At 42.3% G+C, this 21,734-nt stretch overlaps 1 long non-coding RNA gene across 1 annotated transcript in view; it reads left to right on the plus strand.

Moving 5' to 3' along the window:
• The first annotated feature begins 1,086 nt into the window (after nucleotides 1-1,086).
• The window catches only part of LOC141982692 (uncharacterized), a 51,055-nt gene continuing 30,407 nt past the window's right edge, over nucleotides 1,087-21,734 (plus strand). Inside the window, exons 1-2 of the long non-coding RNA XR_012638177.1 lie at nucleotides 1,087-1,158; nucleotides 4,553-4,702. This is a non-coding gene — a long non-coding RNA (uncharacterized LOC141982692). The remainder of the gene's footprint in view (nucleotides 1,159-4,552; nucleotides 4,703-21,734) is intronic.

Raw genomic sequence — 21,734 nt, forward strand, 5'->3', positions numbered from 1 at the left:
AAAATAACGAATTATTGACAGACGCTTGATCCTCTATCACAAGTATATAATATACATTTTAGAAAATAGATATGAGAAGTGGTTAGTTTGCATATTCAGCTCCAAAACATGTATAAAAAGCATTGACCTACAGGGCATCTGAAAAAGTAGTATCAAAGAACTCACTTATTGCAAAATATGTACATTTTATTTGCATGGATGCAAAAACTCTGGGGAGAGTGGAAAGAAACGCAGGAGAAGGAAATATGTCTAAATCACAACTAAAGTGTATTTCTGTACACCAATTATCGAAAGTCATGTTCTGATTGGCTGGGTGGGTCTTTCTGGTGCTGTCACATCAGTACACCCACATCCAACTGTGAAGGGCTCTAACCTTTCAAAATGAGTATTATGTGATGTATAGAATTCCAGAAGTGGACACAGGGCTTTACAAAACACTTAAAAAGGCAACATAATTGCTCTAAGATGCCTTAAATTTTCATATGCGGTGTTGTTGAAGCCGTGTTGATCCCAGGATATTAGAGAGGCAAGATGGGTGAGGTAATATCTTTTATTGGGCCAACTTCTGTTGGTGAGAGAGAAAAGCCATTGTGCTACACAGAGCTCTTCTTCAGCTCTGGAAAACGTAATCAGAGTGTCACCGCTAAATATAATATGGAACAGATTGTTTAGCATAAGTAGTTAACACGTATTTCAAGGGACCATTCAAGGTGAAGTGGCCCGTTAACACTGTTAAATTCATAACTTTGCTAGACACTAACAATCATGGATCGAATAGAGACACTGGATTTATGGCTGCTTATAACGATCTATAACCCACTATGCCTGCTCCCAGCTGCTTTTTCCTCTTCTTTTTCCCCCACTATGACTAAAGGAGTGTTAATGGACCACCTCATCTTGGATGGTCCCTTGAAATATGTGTTAACCAACTGGAAGCCTCTATAGCTTACTAATAGGCAACCTTTGATTGACTTATGAAGGGGATCTGCTGGCAAGGTGCTTTCACTGAAAGCTCCTCAATGATGGACGGAGATTCTTGCATCAGTGTGCCAAAGACTAAATGTTCTGACCTTGAAATTAGTATGCAAGGTCCATGTTTTCTTAGGCTTGTTCTCAGTGCAGGCTGGTGAATGAAGCAGGAGAGCTTTGGACTAAACTGTAAGCATTTTTCTTTTTTAATAAATGTCCATGTGTTAGAGGATTTGATGGGCACATTTTTAAAAGCTGAAATGAATAATGTCTTGTTGCTTTATTTGTTGGCCCTTAAATGGGATTTTTGTTTGCATACATTCATCATTTCTATTTGTTATGCCCAGCTTTGGCCTCTTGAAATTTAAAACTCTGATAAAATCATATAATGACAATACTGAGAATAACCTTAACTGTAGCACTGTTTGTTGATGTTGTTGTTGTTATTACTATTAACACTCTGTAATAGAGATCTTAAGCATAGCTGTTAGGAAAGCTGTTGAGGCTATCAGTTACTATAATTCATTCAGAAAGCTCAAAAGGAGAGTCCTTACTCTCTTTCTTCCTAGGTGAGGTAATATACTTAATTTTACAGACTGTGTTTAAACAGATGTATGTAGATGTCTGTAGAGGTTTAGGGGTTGACTTTTAGAGGTGCTGATAAACTCCCATTGATTTTAACTGGGATTGTGTGGGTGGTTAGAATTTCTGAAAATCAGATCCTTAAAACATTTTCTACAGATTGTATATTTGTACCCTGTTCATGATTTGACATTTTGCCTAAATAAGGAATACCTAGCCAAGGGGTAGTTTTTGTTCTGTTTCCCTAAGCACTGCTGAAGTCTTGGGTGTATTTAAAGGTTTAGCATAGACCTGAGAACACCGTTGATATTCCCACCTACACTACAAGAATGAAACATGTTGTAACCAGGTCCTTCAACATAATTGAAATTTGATTGTAGGCGGGTCATAGATCAGGAAATGGGGGGTTGTCCGTGGCCGATTATCTGTTTTCCTCAAGAAGGAGGGGGCCAGAGTGACCATAGGAATTGGAACACTAGGTTCTATTAGCTGTGTTATTTCGTCCACTCGATTAGGGTGCTGTGCTGAACATTTAGAAAGTAGCTGACTCCAAACTGAGCTCACAATTTCTTGTTAGAATAAAAGAGAAAATTACCATAACAATATAGTAGGCGGGTCAGGGAACCAGAGCTCTCATCTGTCACTGACTCATCCCAGTATCCTTTATCCTTGCTGCTGAACGGCTCATTAAACCATCTATCATTGAAATCTAAAGCTAAAATAAAATTGAAAGCTAAAATAAGTTCACATATTTTGGGGATATAGGTTCCCTTTGATATTTACATATCAAAACTCCCATTAAAGTTGCTAGAAGTTGGTTGCATACATCAAGAGATACATTGCTCACTTTGAATTATATGGTGTGGTGGAGACTTGAAGTTTTTTGGAGTGGCTTTTAGGATTATTGTCCTGCCCCTCTCTCCCTCATCTTCTGGTCTATTTTGTATTTCAGATGGTGCATTACTTACATACTTTTCCATGTTTACTAAACTACCCCGACTACCACAATAAAAAGCTATGTAAGATAATCAGTTACAGTGTCATAGCATCACTTTATCTGGTGTCTCTCGGGCACTCCTATTTGAAAACCTTGGTTCTCCATAGAAAGGCATGTGTGTTGATTCTCTGCATGCTCTCTTCATTCTGTCGTACCTCTTCTTCCTTCTGATGGTCTCCTCCCGCCTTATTGTGCATTGTTCTTCCTCTCTAGGACAACTCTCAGGTGGGTACAAAGAGCCACTCTTCCTGGCCATATCTGTACCTTCTCTCATAGGCACCTACTTGAACAGTGCAGTAAAACACTAGCTTAAAACACTGGGAGTTTGGGGCTAGAGTCATAAAATAATGCATCAGAGAGAGGAAGGCCCAGCAGCAGCAGTAACCTGGATCAACAGCTCAGAGTACTGGGGAAGGTTCAGCAGAACAATCAGATTGATCTACCTCCCAGGAAGCACCACAAGGGAGAAGGACTGAACAGCTTTAAAAGGAGGTCAAAACTAAAAAGTCCTTCTATGCCAGGGAACAGAGGTAAATGTTGTCCTCATGTATTACTGTCTCACGCCTGGCTCCTCAGACTTACACTTCTCATAGGCTGCACCCTAGGTGCTGAGATGAATGTTGATAACCATGGGCCGTTCCCTTCATGCAGACATTTCAAAAGTAATCAATTTGGAATGGGAGCATCATAACAAAGCAGTCCCTTAACCAGGCAACCTCATGAACTTCTATTCGTTCCAGAAGCTCCAAACTCATAGTGAAAATGCCCCAAATTGATGTGGCAGTGACAAGTGAGAAGAACAAAACAGAAATCCTCATTTGAGGGGAGTTTTAACATTAAGACCTAGAGTGAAATCCTGGCCTAATGGATGTCAGTGACCCCAGGAAAACAGGAAGGCTGAAGAAACACTTCAAACAAGCTATGATGCCTCTGCAGGCTGTATCCTGTTATTACGTCTTACAACTGCTTTGCTAGAACAGCTCTGACATTGTGACTAGCTTAAAATATTTATTTAATGCCAGCCACAATTATAATTCAACTGTCATAACTCAATTTTCAGAGGGATAATTAAATTGGCAAACCAAAAACAGCCATCCTAAAAAACAGCAGCAGTTAAAAATGCTAATGTTATCCAATATCCAAAGTACCCAGAAAAAAACAATTAAAATTCTGGAGGATAAGAGTTCATAATGACCTATTGGACAGGTCAGCCAAAATTGCTTCATCGGCCTTTTGTTCCTGGGATCATAAAGATTGTCAAATGTATCATGAAAACATTTTAACTTTGTCATAATTATGAAAAATAAACTCAGTTTCATCTAAAGTACTATTAAAAACAACCTCTGTTCTAGATTAAGACTTGAGAAACTTAAAACGTGAGGCTCCAAAAAACCAAGGCAAAGATCTGACATTCATTTTCCATTTGAAAAGGCCTGTCAAATTTTGGAACTAAGGTCCTACTCCTGAAAATCAGTCAATGGGACTACACATGTGCTTAAAGTCAAGCACGTATTTATGTATTTTGCTGAATCAGGGCCTAAAATTACATCCAAAGGGGTTGGGCTGTTACCAAGTAGGTATGTATCCTGAAGCCTTTCCAAACAGCAGAGTTTTTGCTCTGAGATTGTTCTCCAAGACTATTTTTTGTTTTTGCTGCAATGGTGTATTATCTTTCATTAGGGCTTTCAGAGCTTCCCTTTCTTTATTTAAAGTTAGCAGATTTAGAATTGGTTTCTAATTCATAATGCGCAAAAGCAGATAATGTTAAGCACCTTGCAGTTGCAAGGCTCGCTTCCAAATGAATGGTGCTGTACATACAAAGGCATCTTAATCAGGTGGTTTTTTGTTGCCTTAATCCTTGTGGTGCAATTTCATGGATTCCCTGTGGGGTGCTTTATGAGATACTGTAGGGGTCTTAATAGGACTTTGGACACTTTGCTAAGTGCTTTCTTCAGCCTGTGGTGTGAATTCCTGAAACTGGGTCAAGTTTATCATCTGTTTCAGCTGACAGTGCATGTATATAACATACATAAAGAAAGTGTTGGGGGGAGAAGAACTATTACCTGAAACACTCAGAAAGAGGGGCTCCATCAACCCTGACCACTGAGGATGGATTAATAGACTGCACAAAAGATATATATTAGCCACTTTCAAGTAAGTAATAAAAATACATTTTTTTCAGTCGAATATAAATATTATGATGTGCTGTTTGCTTGAGATAATTGACTAGTTTTAAAAATGACGTTAGGATTTGAATGGTTTGCAAAACCAGAAAATGAATCTAAAAAATAAGATACAGTGAAATCAATACTGGCTGTTACAAGTAAAAGTGAGGTAATATTTTCTTTTAATGTCCCAAGGCACAAGAGAGGGAAATACTCTAGCAAATGTATAATAGGTATCCAGAATTTAATGTTTTAATATTCCCTTGACATAGGCATCCAAGAGAGGTTGTGGAATCCCCATCACTGAAGATTTTTAAGAACAGTTTGGACAAACACCGCTCAGCAGGATGGTCTAGTTGACTTTGTCCTGCCTCAGTGCAGGGAACTGGACTTGATAACCTCTTGAGGTGTCTTCCAGCCCTACGTTTCTCTAATTTGCCAGCTCATTACAGCAACATCTGTTGTACCAAACTAAAAATACTGGGACATTCCTGGTTTCACCTGTGCTGATCGCCAGTGGAATTGGCATTAGAATATTATTTATTTGTATTACAATAGAATATATAGGACCCAGCTGAGTTTGGGCCTCATTTTTCTAGGCACTGGCACATGGTGACAGACAGTCTGATGACGTATTTGTGTGTCTGTGTTTGCCTTCCAGCTTGCTGTTCTTGTTTTGTTTCCTGTTCGCTGATCTCAGTAGTCCTGTTCCTGTTTAAGGCTGCATGTGTGTGTGCATAGCATTGGGTGTGTGAAACTACTCAGGGCCCACTCTTACTTATCTGCTCTTCAGATTGTTGTCACGTTTAATTCAGATTATCTCTGACGTAACTGGTCCATGGTTATTACATGTTTTGATTGACAACTTACCTGTGTGCCTTGTTTTATTTCTCTTGCATTTGGTTTTGGTTTGCTATTCTGGGGTTGTCAGGGTTCCCTCCCCACTCTGAACTCTAGGGTACAGACTTGGGGACCCACATGAAAGACCCCCTAAGCTTATTTCTACCAGCTTAGGTTAAAAACTCCCCAAGGCACAAATTCTCCCTTGTACCTTGGATTAGGTAACACTGCCACCACCACCAAGTGATTTAGAAAAATTCAGGGAAAGGACCACTTATAGTTCCTGCTCCCCCGTAATGTCCCCCCAAATCCCCACACCCCCTTTCCTGGGGAGGCTTGAGAATAAACAAGAGGAACACAGACCAACCTTGGGCTTTTTTAGGTCACTAAAAAAAAAAACCCAATCAGATTCTAAAAGAAACAGAACTTTATTATAAAGAAAAAAGGTAAAAGAAGCACCTCTGTAAAATTAGAATGGAAGATAATCTTACAGGGCAATCAGATTCAAAAACACAGAGGATTTCCCTCTGGGCCAAACTTTAAAGTTACAAAAAGAAAACCAGGAATACACCTTCCTCTCAGCACAGAGAAAATCACAAGCCAAAACAAAAATAAACTAAGTCATTTCCTTGTTAGTACTTACTGATTGTAATGGAGTTGGATTGCTTGCTTCCTTGATCTGTGTCTGGCAAGTACACAGAACAGACAGAGCAAAACCTTCTTTTTCTCCCCCCGCACCCCCCCCCCAATTTGAAAGTATCTTGTCCCTTTATTGGTCCTTTTGGTCGGGTGCCAGCCAGGTTACCTGAGCTTCTTAACCTTTTACAGGTAAAAGAATTTTGTGCCTCTGGCCAGGAGGGATTTTATAGTATGGTGTACAGGAAGGTTGTTACCCCTTCCCTTTATATTTATGACGGGGTGCTTCAGAGCGTAACACAGTCCTTGCCCCCTAAATAATTTACAGTCAAAATAGATGAAGGGAAGGAGAAAGAGAAGCACATAAAGGGACAGTGACTTACCCAAAGTTGCAGAACAGTTCAGTGCTCAAACTGGGAACAGAACCGAGGTCTGTCCAGTCCCAACTAAGTATCCGAGTCATTACACCATGCTGCTGTTTACAACATCTGACTTTGTAATGAATCATTAATTCTTTTCAGCACAATTGTATCTATTTTAAATTTCATTGACTGTAGGCTAGAATATGGTTTTATACAATCCCTTCTATGCTGAATGCCTACGCAAAAGTAATTAAAAATGCAATGAGGGAATAAGCAAATGTAACCCACTGGTGGTGTGTGTGCCAGCTCCCGCTCTGTACCCAAGCTGGTACAACCCCAGTTAGAGAACCTTGGCTCTTTAACACATATAGAAGCTCATGCTCTGGAGATACCCTGGTTCAGTCCCAAGTGTGATGGCCAAAATGGTGGCTGTGAGACACAACCAGTAAAAATTCTTATTATATATTAAAGTATTACAGCAGCACATGGAGGCCCCCATTGTGCTAGATATTGTACATACACATGACGAGACAGTCTGTGCCCTGAAGAGCTTACAGTCTGAGGCTCTGATCTGTGTCACACAGACTAGTCTCCTGAGGACTGGAATACTTTAGTCTAACTGAAGTCTTTGAGCTTAATATAACTGTAGCTGGGTGAAAATTAATGGCCTGTGATAAACTGGTCAGACTTGATAATCTAAAGGGCACTTCTGGCCTCTATGAAATACAGAGCCCCATTGAAGTAATGTTGCTTTGTGCACATGCAGCAATTCTCCAGCACAGGTTACAATGCAGAGTTAGAGCCAAAATAACTATTTGCTTAATGCTAGCTCACACACAGCCAAGGGATGCGCCTCAGTAAACTTGAAGGCAGGAAGTGTTGCCTAGGGCTCTGGAGCTATTATTTCTTTGAAAGGAAGCTGGCTGGGACATGTTTTCCTTCCTCCTGGGCAACCATCATAGTTGGAGTCTTATATTAACATGTAATCTAAAGAGAAAATACCATCTCCTCTTCTTAGGGGAGCGTGGGCTCATTCCTGTGAGATGGTGTGTGCCCTTTGCACCCACTGATTTTAATGAGAGTTGAATGTCCTTAGTTCCTTGTAAAACTGAGCCCTATAAGCCCTGGATGTTTGAACCCAGCTCCTGGTGAGGAACTTGAATCCCTAACCTTCTTGCTTCCAAGAACAGGAAGACAGGTTGTTTCCTGAAATGATTTATGATCAGCCCGCCAACAGAGAAGGTAAGGTAGACCAGCAACTACTGATGTCTGCCCTTGACTGACAGGAACTGATGAGACCACAAGGAAAGGGCAAGAAAGGAGCCCAAAGCCTCAATCCCTTCAAATAATAGCAATCAGGGAGCAGGGGGAAGGGAGAATGCCCCTTCCCACACATGTACACACTGACTTTTTAACTCTAGGCAGCATGTGGTGGGAATGCACATACTATTGTTACTGTATTTTATTTAGATTATGGTAGTGCCCAAAGGCCACAATCAGGATCCCCATGGTTCCAAGCACTGTATAGTCCCTGTCCTTAAGAACATAAGAACGTCCATACTGGATCAGACCAATGGTCCATCTAGCCCAGATGCTTCCAAGGGGATGAACAGAACAGGGCAATTACTGAATGCTCACAGTTTAAGGGCTCCGTCCTGTGAGATGCTGAGCACCCTTAATTCCAGCACCTGTCAGGATGAAAAATAGACAAAAGAGGGGTGGGGAATACAACCTACAAGCAAAAAGAACAGCTCAATGGCTGCCACACATCTTGTTGGTTCCATGTTGATTTGTAGATACATAACCTCATGCCTGACTGCCATGTTTTTTCTTACCTGCCTGTTTTTGTTTGTTTGTGTTTGCTGATGTGTATAGAAAGGTTTAGGAGGGATGGGAGTGAAAAGGCCCAGAGAGACATCTACAAGAATTCTTCACCTCCTGGGCAGCTGTGCCGTTTGTGGCACCAGAACTGGTTTGTTTGTTTCATTTAATGATAGTGACCTTTGTGTTGAATAGGTTGGCCTGTTGCAAGCTAAGATATGTGGCCTTTTGTGTCTTTAGTTGCTGGGAAGGTTGAGGATATTTTTTTGCAACATCGGGTCCTGAGAGAGAAGCTTTTGATGACCCAACTGCCCTTATAACTCATTTGCCCTTTTTGGTAGTCAAAAGGTAGACAAAATAGCTTTTAACTCAAACCTTAAAATTTAGTCTTTTGTTAGATATGGCTAAACTTAAAGAAAATGTTAGTAATAAATGGTTTCTTATTGCAAAGAATATTTTAAGATTTTTAAAAGCCCCACTTTTAAAAAATGTATTAATTACTGTGCAAGCTTCGCTAAATTCTTGACTATTTGACTATTTGAGTATTTGATTAGTATTAGATTTTAAAGTCTTTTTGCCTTTTGGAAATGAAACTATTCCTGTTTTCAATAAATAAACAGTTTTTGAAAAATATTTGGATTTTACTGGATATTTTTGTCTCCCATAGCTGAATTATCTCCCATAGCAAAATATCAAGTGGAAAATGTACTCACGTCTGCCTCTGTGAGAGAAATCAGTTTGCCTGTATGAACTTATGACTCATTTTGCTAACATGTAAAGAGCCCAGAAATCTTGGTTTAAAAAATACAAAGCTGTTCTGTATGGAGAAGTCCTTGAATCCACTCAGGCTTCCACTCTGGCCAAGAGGCCTCCACTCTGGGATAATTTTGCAGAGGATCTAGAAAGATCTTTGTTTGGCTTTCAGATCCCAGATGATGGGCCTGATCCTGCAAACACTCATGCATGTGCTTAACTAAGCATGTGAACAGTCCCATTGACTTCCATGAAAAGTTAGGCACATACTTAAGCATCTGCAAGATCAGGGCCATTGTCTGGGATTTAAAAGTCAAGCTGGCTTCTTTCTGGCGCACACGTCATCTTCAGTATCAAGGATTTTGCAGGCAAATGCCACCCTCAGTTACACCAGTGGGCTGCGCAGATGTAATTGAGGACATAATTGGAAGACGCGGGGATTGTACAGGTGCCCCTGCAAATGGAACTTAGTTAACAGTTCTGTAAATGTGCAAGCCAGAAAAGTGTCCAATTAACTCTCCAACAGCTGTGTTGACTCTGCAAGGCTGGAAGAGTAGTAAAAAGTAATAAAATCTTACATTTTCCCCTAAATTAAGAAGCTTCTGACTTCACACAGGGAGGGGATCTGCTGAGTAAAAAGGTGCTAATTTTACAGTTGCTTTTCACAGCAGAGTTACACTTTAAGAGCCAAAGCTGACGAGAACAAATCATTCTATGATTCTAAGAGCATAGCCAATATAATGAAAAATAGGTTACAATGATAAATTATGCAAGTAAGATAAAATTACTTTAGCTCAAATTTATGGGCCTGATCTTCAGGTGGTGCCAATTGGCATAGCTCCATTGCCCTCAATGAAGCAGTGCTGATTTACAACAGCTGAGGATCTGGCTCTTAAGCATTAAATATCACTGACAACATGTATACCCATGTGAAAAAAACAACCACCACCACCTGTGGCATACATTTCATGTCTGATATCCTGGGTGACAGTATTTGGTGTTTTTTAACTCTAATATAGTAAGGTCTTTTTGGTTGTGTGGTGCTGTTTTAAAAGCAATTGAGGTGAGATTGTATCTTAGTCTTTTCAAGGTCACTGATATGGGCTCTTTTGTGGGTAGGCACAAACCTACCATCTGTCATTGACACATGCAAAATGTTAGCTAACCCAGAGATCTGGATGCTAATCTGAGAGTGGGAGACCCAGGTTCAATTCCTGCTCCCCCACACTGCTTCCTTTGTGAGTTTGGGAAACCCGTCAAAGGTTTTTAGGCATCTAACTCCCATTGATTTCAATGGAAGTTAGGAGCATAAATACCTCTGAGGTAAAGTGGAGATACTAGCACTTTTCTACCTCAGTGTTGTTGTGAGGATAATAAATACTTGGCAGATTGCAAGGTGTTTGGGCACCACATAAGAACCTAAAACACAGTAGAATAATGAATCATTTTAACTGGCATAATGCAGTCTGTATTAGCAATTCACTGCATTGACTATATGTTAAAAGATCCAAACTGCAGAATACACAATTCTATGGCCCAGATCCTCAGTGGTATTTAGGTGCCTAACTCCCAGGAGGATCTGGGCCTAAATTACTAAAACGTAAACAGAAATATAGGTCCTGATTCAAAGCCCATTAAAATCATTGGTGGTTTTTCTATTAACTGTAATGGGCTTTTGTCATAAAAATAAAGGGAAGGGTTACCACCTGTCTGTATACAGTACTATAAAATCTCTCCTGGCCAGAGGCACAAAAACCTCTTACCTGTAAAGGGTTAAGAAGCTCAAGTAACCTGGCTGGCACCTGACCAAAAGGACTAATAAGGGGACAAGATACTTTCAAATTCGGGGAGGCAGGGGGGTAGGCTTTGTCTGTTCCATGTGGCTTTTGCTGGAGACAGAACAAGAAAGCAAACACTCCAACTCCTTAGTAAGTATTTAGCAAGGAAATGCGTTAGATTATCTTTTGTTTTGGCTTGTGATTTTCTCTGTGCTGAGAGGAAGGTGTATTCCTGGTTTTTCTTTTTGTAACTTTAAGGTTTTGCCTAGAGGGAAATTCTCTGTGTTTTGAATCTAATTGCCCTGTGAGATTATCTCCCATTCTAATTTCACAGAGGTGCTTCTGTTACCTTTTTTCTTTCTAATAAAGTTCTGGTTTTTTTAAGAATCTGGTCTGTGCTCATCTTGTTTATTCTCAAGCCTCCCCAGGAAAAGGGGGTGTAGGGCTTGGGGGGATATTTTGGGGAATAGGACTCCAAGTGGTCCTTTCCCTGATTCTTTGTTAAATCACTTGGTGGTGGCAGTGTTTACCTAATCCAAGGCACAAGGGAGAATTTGTGCCTGGGGGAAGTTTTAACCTAAGCTGGTAGAAATAAACTTAGGGAGTCTTTCATGCTTGTCCCCACATCTGTACCCTAAAGTTCAGAGTGGGGAGGGAACCCTGACAGCTTTGGATCAGGCCCACAGTCATTCTCTGAAATGAAACCCTTGGATTGGAATAAACAGCACTTTTATAAGTCGATTTACAGTTCAGCAAAACATAATAGAAAATCTCCTTGATTAAAAAAAAAATCTGATGACAAAATATATATTCTATGTATGAAACCATTCTAAATTTAGGAAAACAGGGCCTTTTAAAATTTTTAGAAAACAGCTTGTGGCAGATGATTAATCTATAACAGCAAATGGCCCTTATCGTGCAGACAAAGAAACATGTGAGTAACTTTATCCAGTATGATAATGAGGAGTATTCACGTGCAGAAGTGTTTGCAGGATTGGGTCTGAAGTGTTTCAATAATACTAAATGCTTGGACCTTTTTTTAACCTTTTAAATAACCTTGTAGTTATTCCTGACTTTATGTCTGGGTCTCCTCCCTGAAGCAGTAGTCTAGCTGCACATAATAAATGGCAAGTCCTTCTTACTACTATTTTTTTTAAAACAAATTAACATTGCAAACATGCAAAGCAAATATATCCCAAAGTGTTATTAGTTCATTTAATAATTGTGTAGCCCAATCTAATTCCAAAACAATTACTGCAATGTAATGAAACACACAAACAAACCTTGTCAACACAAGATAGAGGCAGGACAAACCCCATGTGGATGGACAACCACCGCCATTATACAGCTGTGAAATGCCTAGCAATGAAGGAGAGCAAGCTTTGGTGGAAAAAAAAGAAAAAAAATTTGTGGAGGGGTAGAGAAGAGAATATAGAGGATGGCCTCAACCCTGCAGTTCAGTGCAACTGGGCACACTGCTGCACCTGTGTAGAGCCACTTTGAAGATAAGGGTCTCTATGCAGAAGCAGCTGTGTTAGTACATACATGGTGTTTCAGGATTGGGGCCTAACATTCACTAATTTTTCTGCAAAACTTTTAGATCTTCAGAACAATGCACACTTTCTGATGTTGACATTAGTTACTTTGTAAAAATAGTTGAGGGGATATTCTAACAAATAGATGAAAAGCCTAAAACCATAAAGAACCGATCCTTCTGAGCGTTCAAATAAAAATTGTGTATAATGTGTGTGTGGGTTGCCTGATTTTGATATACCTGATTCCAGCTCTCAGCCTACTATGATACTGCCCTATGTGGAAATTTACGAAGCCCTGGTCTACACTAGGGGGTTAGGTCAAATTTAGTTGTGTTAGGTCAATTTTAAAATGAATGCGTCTACGCAACCAACCCTGTTCCGTCGACCTAAAGGGCTCTGAAAATTGACTTCTGTACTCCTCCCTGGCGAGGGGAGTAGCGCCAAAATTGACCTTGCTGGGTCGATTTTGGGGTAGTGCAGATGCAATTCGAAGGTATTGGCCTCCAGGAGCTATCCCAGAGTGTTCCAATGTGACTGCTCTGGACAGCACTTTGAACTCTGATGCACTAGCCAGGTACACAGTAAAAGCTCTGGGAAATTTGAATTTAATTTCCTGTTTGGTCAGCGTAACAAGCTCAGCAGCACAGGTGACCATGCAAACGAATCGCAAATGAGCTCCAGCATGGACCAAAAGGGAGACACTGAATCTGATTGCTGTATGGGGAGAAGAATCTGTGCAGGCCGAACTCCGATCAAAAAGAAGAAATGCTAATATATACGCCAAAATTGCACAGGGCATGGTGGAGAGAGGCTATAACAGGGACACACAGCAGTGCCGCGTGAAAGTTAAGGAGCTCAGGCAAGCCTACCAAAAGACAAAAGAGGCAAACGGTCACTCCGGGTCAGAGCCCCATACATGCCGCTTCTATGATCAGCTGCATGGCATTCTAGGGGGGACCCTACCACTACCCCACCAATCTCCATGGACATCTGCAAGGGGGGAGTCTCACGCAACAGGGAGGAGGATTTTGTGGATGAGGAAGTGGAGGAGGAGGAAGAGAAAGAGATAGTGCAGCAGGCAAGCAGTGAATTTGTTCTCCCCAGCAGCCAAGGCGGGATCCCCAACCCTGAAGCCGGAGAAGGCAGCTCTGGTGAGTGCACATTTGTAACTACAGTATAAGGTTTAAAAGCAATAGTGTTTGATATTTGATTTGCCCTGAAGACTTGGGATGCATTCGCGGCCAGTACAGCTACTAGAAAAGTCTGTTAACATGTCTGGGGATGGAGCAGGAATACTCCAGGGACATCTCCATGAAGCTCTCCTGGAGGTACTCTGAAAGCCTTTGCAGAAGGTTTCTGGGAAGGGCTGCCTTATTTCGTTCTCTATGGTAGGACACTTTCCCATGCCAAGCCACTAGCAAGTAGTCTGGAATCATTGCAGCACAAAGCATGGCAGCGAATGGTCCTGGGTTTTGGTCACACTCAAGCAACATTCGGTCTTTATCTTTCTGCGTTAGCCTCTGGAGAGTGATATCATTCATGGTCACCTGGTTGAAATAGGGGAATTTTTGTAAGGGAACAGTAAAAGGACCCCGTTCATGCTGGGTTGTTTGCGCTTGGCTAAAAGGGTTCATCCCAGAGAATAACCACGCGGTGGCGGGAGGCGTGAAGGGATCATCCCAGAGAATAGCCATGTGTGGGGTGAGGTGTGTGCTGCACATTCACCCCAAAACCGCAACCCCTCCTTTTAAATGTGAAACCCAACCAGCATTGCTTGCTATGGGAAAGGAGGGTGCTGCAGTTTGAAACCATTCCCACGTGTTATGAAGGCGGAAGAAGCCAACCCCACATACCAAAAGGCTTACCATGGCTGCCTGGAAACCAAATTCCGTTGCTCAGCCATACCAGCAGGCGCTCAATATAAAAGGCAAAATGCGACCTTGTACCTAAAGCACATGTGCTGTCTGCTGTGAATTGCTTGATTCACTGTGAAAGAATCTCCCTTTTGTTCTCAGAAATGTATCATCTTAAATTTTACTCTCCCTTTTTATCTTCCCCCAGGTGCAAATGTTTCTATGCTCCCCATATCATCTCTGTCCCTGAGGTTATCGCAGATTAGAAGGCGGGAAAAAAAGCGCACTCGCGATGACGTTTTCCAAGTTCATGCAGTCCTCCTGCACTGATAGGGTGCAGCTTAATGCATGGAGGCATTCAATGGCAGGGGCCAGGAAAGCATTAAGTGAGTGCAAAGAGCAGAGGCAGCAGGTGATGCGGAGGCTAATCGGGGAGCAAACAGACATGATGAAGTGTCTGTTGGAGCTGCAGGAAAGCCAACAAGAGCGCAGACCCCTACTGCATCCATTGTATAACCGCCTGCCCTCCTCCCCAAGTTCCATATCCTCCTCACCCAGACGCCCAAGAACGCAGCAGGGGAGGCTCCGGGCACCCAGCCACTCAACTCCACAGGATAGCCCAAGCAACAGAAGGCTGTCATTCAAACTGTTTTGATTTGTAGTGTGGCTACAATAAGCAATGTGGCCTTGTCCTTCCCTCCTCCTGCACCCCACCCCACCTGGGCTACCTTGTCAATTATCTCACTTTTTTAAAAAAATTAATAAAGAAAGAATGCATGGTTTCAAAACAGCAGTTACTTTATTTCCTTTGCCAGCTGTGATCAAAGGGGGGAGGGTGGTTGGCTTACAGGAAATTAAAATCAACAAAGAGGGCAGGTTTTTAGCAAGGAGAAACACACACAGCTGTCATACCGTAACCTGGCCAGTCATGAAACTGGTTTTCAAAGCCTCTCTGATGCACAGTGTGCCTTGCTGTGCTTTTTTAATTGCTCTGGTGTCTGGCTGCTCAAAATCAACCACCAGGCAATTTGACTCAACCTCCCACCCCTCCATAAACGTCCCCCCCTTCCTCACACAGATATTATGGAGCACACAGCAAGCAGCAATAACAATGGGAATGTTGGTTGCGCTGAGGTCTAACCTAGTCAGCAAACAGCACCAGCAAGCTTTTAAACGTCCAAAAGCACATTCTACCACCATTCTGCACTTGCTCAGCCTATAGTTGAACTGCTCCTTACTACTGTCCAGGCTGCCTGTGTACGGCTTCAGGAGTCATGAGTCCCCTAAGAATAACAACATCCCCAATGGTAATTTGCTGGTCTGGGAAGTAAGTCCCTTCTTGCAACTGCTTGAACAGCCCTGAGTTCCTAAAGATGTGAGTGTCATGCACCTTTCCCAGCCATCCCACGTTAATGTCGGTGAAATTTCCCTTGTGATCCACCAGTGCTTGAAGTACCCCTTGCGGTTTATATACTGGTTGGCAAGGTGGTCTGGTGCCAAGATAGGGATATGTGTTTCGTCTATCGCCCCACCACAGTTAGGGAACCCCATTGCAGCAAAGCCATCCAGTATGATCTGCACATTTCCCAGAGTCAGTACCCTTGATAGCAGAATGTCAGTGATTGAATTGGCTACTTGCATCACAGCAGCCCCCACAGTAGATTTTCCCACTCCAAATTGATTCCTGACTGACTGGTAGCAGTCAGGCATTGCAAGCTTTTACAGGGCTACTGCCACTCGCTTCTCAACTGTCAGGGCAGCTCTGATCTTGGTATTCCTGTGCTTCAGGGCAGGAGAAAGCAACTCACAAAGTTCAAGGAAAGTGGCCTTATGCATGTGAAAGTTTCACAACCACTGTGAATCATCCCATACCTGTAACACTATGTGGTCCCACCAGTCTGTGCTTGTTTGTCAGGCCCAGAATCGGTATTCCACTGTATTAACCAGCCCCACTGCCGCCATGATGTCCCAATTGCCACAGCCCATGCTTTCAGGAATGTCTCTGTCCATGTCCTCATCACAATCATCCTCGTGATGGCGTCTCTTAGCCTGGTTTTGTACATACTCCAGGATAATGCATGAGGTGTTTACAATGCTCACAACAGCAGTGGTGAGCTGAGCAGGCTCCATACTTGCCATGGAATGGCACCTGCATGGGTAACCCAGGAAAAAAGGCGAGAAACATTGTCTGCCATTGCTTTCATGGCGGGAAGGAGGGAGGGAGGGAGGGGCGACTGATCACATGTACCCAAAACCACCCTCAACAATGTTTTTGCCTCATCAGGCATTGGGAGCTTAACCCAGAATTTCAATGGGCAGTGGAGACTGCGGGAACTGTGGGATAGCTACCCACAGTGCACTGCTCCGTAAGCGATGTTAGCCACAGTATTGAGGACATGCTCCACCAGCTTAATGTGCTTAGTGGGGACATATACAATCGACTGTATAAAATCGATTTCTAAAAATCGACTTCTATAAAATTGACCTAATATTGTATTGTAGACTACCCGAAGGGTGGCTCAAATCAGAGCTTGGAGACTCAGAGATCAAAATCTTTATGCAGTTCCTGGATGTGGAAGTGGTTGCTTATTTATTTAGCAATATAAATGTACAAAGTACTTTTCAAAATAAATAGCTTCAGAGTCCCTGCCCTGAAGACTTTACAAAATAAGGCACTGATCCTGCAAACATTTAGGCTTAATTGTGTGCATTAGAAGTAGTCCCATTGTCTTCAATGGGCCTACCATGTGAGTAAAGTTAAGCATGTGCAAGACTGCCACCCAACCCTTCAAAAATCAGGAGTTAGACCCCTCAAAATCCTGATATTAGCCCCCAAACTATAAGATTTTAAAAACAAATTAAATAATGTTTTGGATCAGTCTTCTGATTTTTGAAACCCCCCTGTTGTGTGTGATAATTAGTGTCATAACTGTATAGGTGAAATAGGATTTTGGCTACAATATGTCTACATCAATTCATTTTGTTACCCTGTCTCCATATCAACTCTGCCTTCCTTTCTTCCTCCCCACCTCCGCCCCGACTTCCCCACTCTTTGGTTGCCCAGAGCATCTCTGCTCCTCCTCCAGCTCTGGAAGTTCTTCACTCCCCTCCACAAAAAGCATCTTTAGGGGATTCGCTTCTCTCCCTTCCCAGGGCTGGTTTTCTAGGGATGGGCGGACAAGGAAATTGATCCACTCTTCATAAGAGGGGAGTGGGAAGGGAGCCAGAGCTGCCCTGAGCATACAGTTTGTTTAGCATAAATAGTTAATCTGTTCCATCTTGCATTTAGCAGGGAAACTGGAAGTTCCTTTCCCAGACCTGAAGAAGAGCTCTGTGTGGCTTGAAAACTTGTTTCTCTCACCAAAAGAAGTTGGTCCAATAAAAGATATTACTTCTCCCACCTTGACTCTTTAAAAAAGTGATTTACAATATTCAAAGAATCATAGAAACATAGGAATAGAAGAGATCTTGATAGGTCATTTAGTCCAGTCCCCTGAACTGAGGCAGGACTAAATATTACCTAGACCAACCCTAACAAGTGTTTGTCTAACCTCCTCTTAAAAACCTCCAATAACAGATTCCACAATCTCTCTAGGTAATTTATGCTTATCTTTACAGTTAGGAATCTTTTCCCCTAATTCTAATTTAAATCTCCCTTGTTGTAATTTAAGTCCATTACTTCTTGTCCTGTCCTCAGTGACTACGGAGAACAGTTTATCACTCTTCTCTTTATAACAACCTTTGATGTACTTGAAGGCTGTTATCATGTGCGCACTCAGTCCTCTCATCTCCAGACTAAACAAACCCAAGCTTTCTTCATAGGTCATGTTTTCTAGATCTTTAACCATGTTTGTTGCTCTCCTCAGGACTTCCTCCAGTTTGTCCACATCTGTCCCAAAGTGTGGTGCCCAGAACTGGGCACAGTACTCCAGCTGAGCTCTCATCAGTGCTGAGAAGAGTAGCAGAATTATTTCTCCTCTCTTCTTTACAACACTCCTGATAATACATCCCAGAATGATGTTCACTTTTTTTGCAACAGTATTACATTGTTGACTCATATTTAGTTTGTGATTGACAATAACCCCCCAGATCACATGCACAGTCAACTTGTGGGACTCTTCCAGAGGATGTTGTGAAGGCCAAGATTATAACAGGGTTCAAAAAAGAACTAGATAAATTCATGGAGCATAGGTCCATCATGGCTAGGGGGTGTCTTTAGGCTCTGTTTTCCAGAAGCTGGGAATGGGCGACAGCGGATGGAAACTTGATGATTACCTGTTCTGTTCATTCCCTCTGGGGCACCTGGCATTGGCCACTGTCGGAAGACAGGATACTGGGCTAGATGGACCTTTTCTCTGACCCAGAATGGCCATTTTTATGTTCTTATCCTTTTCTCCAGTACTCCTTCCTAGGCAGCCTTTTTCCATTTTGTATTTGTGCAATTGATTATTTCTGTTCTAAGTGGAGTACTTTGTATTTGTCCTCATTGAATTTCATCCTATTTAGTTCAGACCATTTCTCTAGTTTGTCAAGATTATTTTGAATTCTCTGAGTAAGCTTTTCAAATCAGTTGTGCACCCACTTTGTAGCAGGTTTGTCTTGGCTATATTTCTCTAGTTTTTTATGAGAAGGTCATGTGAGACCGTTTCAAAAGCCTTACTAAGATATATTTACTTACGAGCTATTCCCCCCTGTCCACAAGGGTTGTAACCCTGACAAAGAAGGATATTAGGTTGGTTTGAGGTGATTTGTTCTTGACAAATGCATGTTGACTGTTGTTTATCACCTTATTTTCTTTAAGGTGCTTAAACTGATTATTTGATTATATGCTCCATTATCTTTCTGGGTACTCAAGTTAAGCTGACTGGTCTATAATTCCCTGGGTTGTCCTTATTCCCCTTTTTATTGATAGATGTGATACTTGTCTTCTTTCCAGTCCTCTGGGATCGTTCCCATCCTCCTCAAGTTCTCAAAGATCGTTGCTAATGACTCATTAATCTCTTCAGCCAGTTCAGTAAGGGGTCTAGGCCAGGGGTTCTCAACTTTTTTCTTGCTGAGGCTCCCCCTGAACACACTATAAAAACTCCAGGGCCTGTGTGTGTGTGTGTGTGGGGAGTGCACAGCCCTTTGGGCATAGACATAGTTTTACTTCTATTGGGGGGGGTGGGGGGAGGGCTGGCGGGGCTCGATCCAACTCCACACAGCAGGGTCCAGGAAGGGAGCACCGCCTCCATCCCCTGACTCACTCAGGAGGCCACCCAGCCTGTCTGGACTGTGGGGAGACGCAACCAAAAATATAACTCAAAGTGGGGGCTCAGTTCAAAAAGTTTGAAAACCACTCAAGGTGCATGGAGAGGGGTAGCTAGGGGCTGTGTGCAGGCAGGCGGGTAGCTCAGGATGCAGGGAGAGGGGTAGCTAGGGGCTGTGTGCAGGCAGGCGGTAGCTCAGGATGCAGGGAGGGGGGTACTAGGGGACTGTTGGTCCTGCTTTGAGCAGGGGGTTGGACTAGATGACCTCCTGAGGTCCCTTCCAACCCTGATATTCTATGATTCTATGACTGTGTGCAGGCAGGGGGGCAGCTCAGGGTGCAGGGACGGGATGGCTAGGGGCTGTATGCAGGTGGGGGTAGCTCAGGAGCTAGCTAGGGGTTGTGCATGGGCCAGGGTTGCGGGGTCTCCCAGTGCGGATCCCAGCTTTTGGTGGGTGGGGGCGCAGGGGTTCTCTGCTTCCGCCATCCGCTGCTCCTGGATTGGGGGAGCGGGGGACACTAGCTTCAGCCCCGAGCTGCTCCCGGCTGGGGCTGGGGGGTGCCGGCTTCAGCCCTGGTTGAGAACCGCTGTTCTAGTATGTATTTAGTCAGGCACTGCTGACTGAAAGACATTTAACTTGTCTAAGTAATTCTTAACTTCTTCTTTTCCTATTTTAGCCTCACATTCTATCCCACTGACACTGATGTTCGCTATGTTAGCCATGCAATCGCTGTTAACTTTTTTTGTGAAAACAAGAACAAAAAGGGCATTTAACATTGTTGTCTTTCCCTCCCCATTGAGTAATGGGCCTACCCTGTCTTTGGTCTTCCTCTTGCTTCTCATGTATTGTAAAATGTTTTGTTTTTGTTACTCTTTATGTCCCTAGCTACTTTACTCTCATTTTTTTGCTTTTGCCTTTCTAATCTTGTCCCTACATGCTTGTGTTGTTTTTTTTATATTCATCCTTCATAATTTAACCTAGTTTTCACTTTTTGTATGACTTTTTGAGTTTCAGGTCATTGAAGATCTTCAGGTGAAGTCAGGGCAGTCCCTTACCATACTTCCTGTCTTTTCTATGTATTGGAATCATTTGATCTTGTGCCCTTAATAATGTCTCTTTAAAAAACTGCCAACTCTTTTTCCCCTTAGACTTGCTTCCCATGGGGTCTTACCTACCAGTTCTCTGAGATTGCTAAAGTCCGCCTTCTTGAAGTACGTTTTCTTTATTCTGCTGTTTTTCATCTTACCATTCCTTAGAATCACGAATTCTTATCATTTCATGATCACTTTCACCCAAACTGCCTTCCACTTCCAATATTTCCCTAGTTTGCCTATGATAAAGTCATTGTTTCATAAGCTATAAGAAATCTCATTTGCACTTACATATAGCAAATATTTTCTCCTTTAGACGTTTTGTGTCACTTTCCTTCTTTGAGCGATGTAACACTATATACAATACATAGGTATCTCAAAGTCCTAAAAAGGCTAAGCTCTGGTCTGTACCCCACCAGAGAGGTAAGCTGAAGTACAGCAGCAGGGAAAGAAATACTATATCAGCACAGTGCTTTCCCCAAACTTGTTATATACATTTTTACAGGCTTGGGTCTCAGGCCTTTACACCATTAGACCATTGGCTACAAAATGATTAGGGCTATTCTCAGCAGTGAGCACATCAGGGAATGTCAACAGGACTGGTCCTGTGATAAGACAAGAATAACAAAACGTGCGTTAAGTACTGTGAGGTTTAAAAATGGGCAGAGTTGAGCAAAACTGTAAGAATAGTTGGTCATTTAGATGAGTAGCAGGGACATTATATGGGCAACGTGGGGGAATGCATGAAAGAAGACACAAGATGCTGGGGCTGAATGTGGAAGATAATTTTCAGAACTGAATGCTGGTCACATTGGGGTGGAGGGTGGGAGAGACTGAGAAAGTATAGAGGGAATGGAGCACCAGATGATTAACTCCTAGACAAGGGATTTTGGTGGAGAGGAATTGACGGGGAACTGGCATGATTTAGTGAACAAGCTAATATTTACTGGTAATTTTTCTTTATGTGAGATAATTATTAGAAAATATTGGTTTGAACTGAAATCCAGAAGCCTTAGAAAAGCTTTCTTATGAGGTGTGTTCCTTTTCCTGAAGATTCTTGTTTGCACATGGTCCCCTTGGTTTATTTTCTCAGTGCCCATTG

The sequence above is a fragment of the Natator depressus genome, chromosome 2, assembly GCF_965152275.1.
Source record: "Natator depressus isolate rNatDep1 chromosome 2, rNatDep2.hap1, whole genome shotgun sequence".
NCBI classification, from domain to species: Eukaryota; Metazoa; Chordata; order Testudines; family Cheloniidae; genus Natator; species Natator depressus.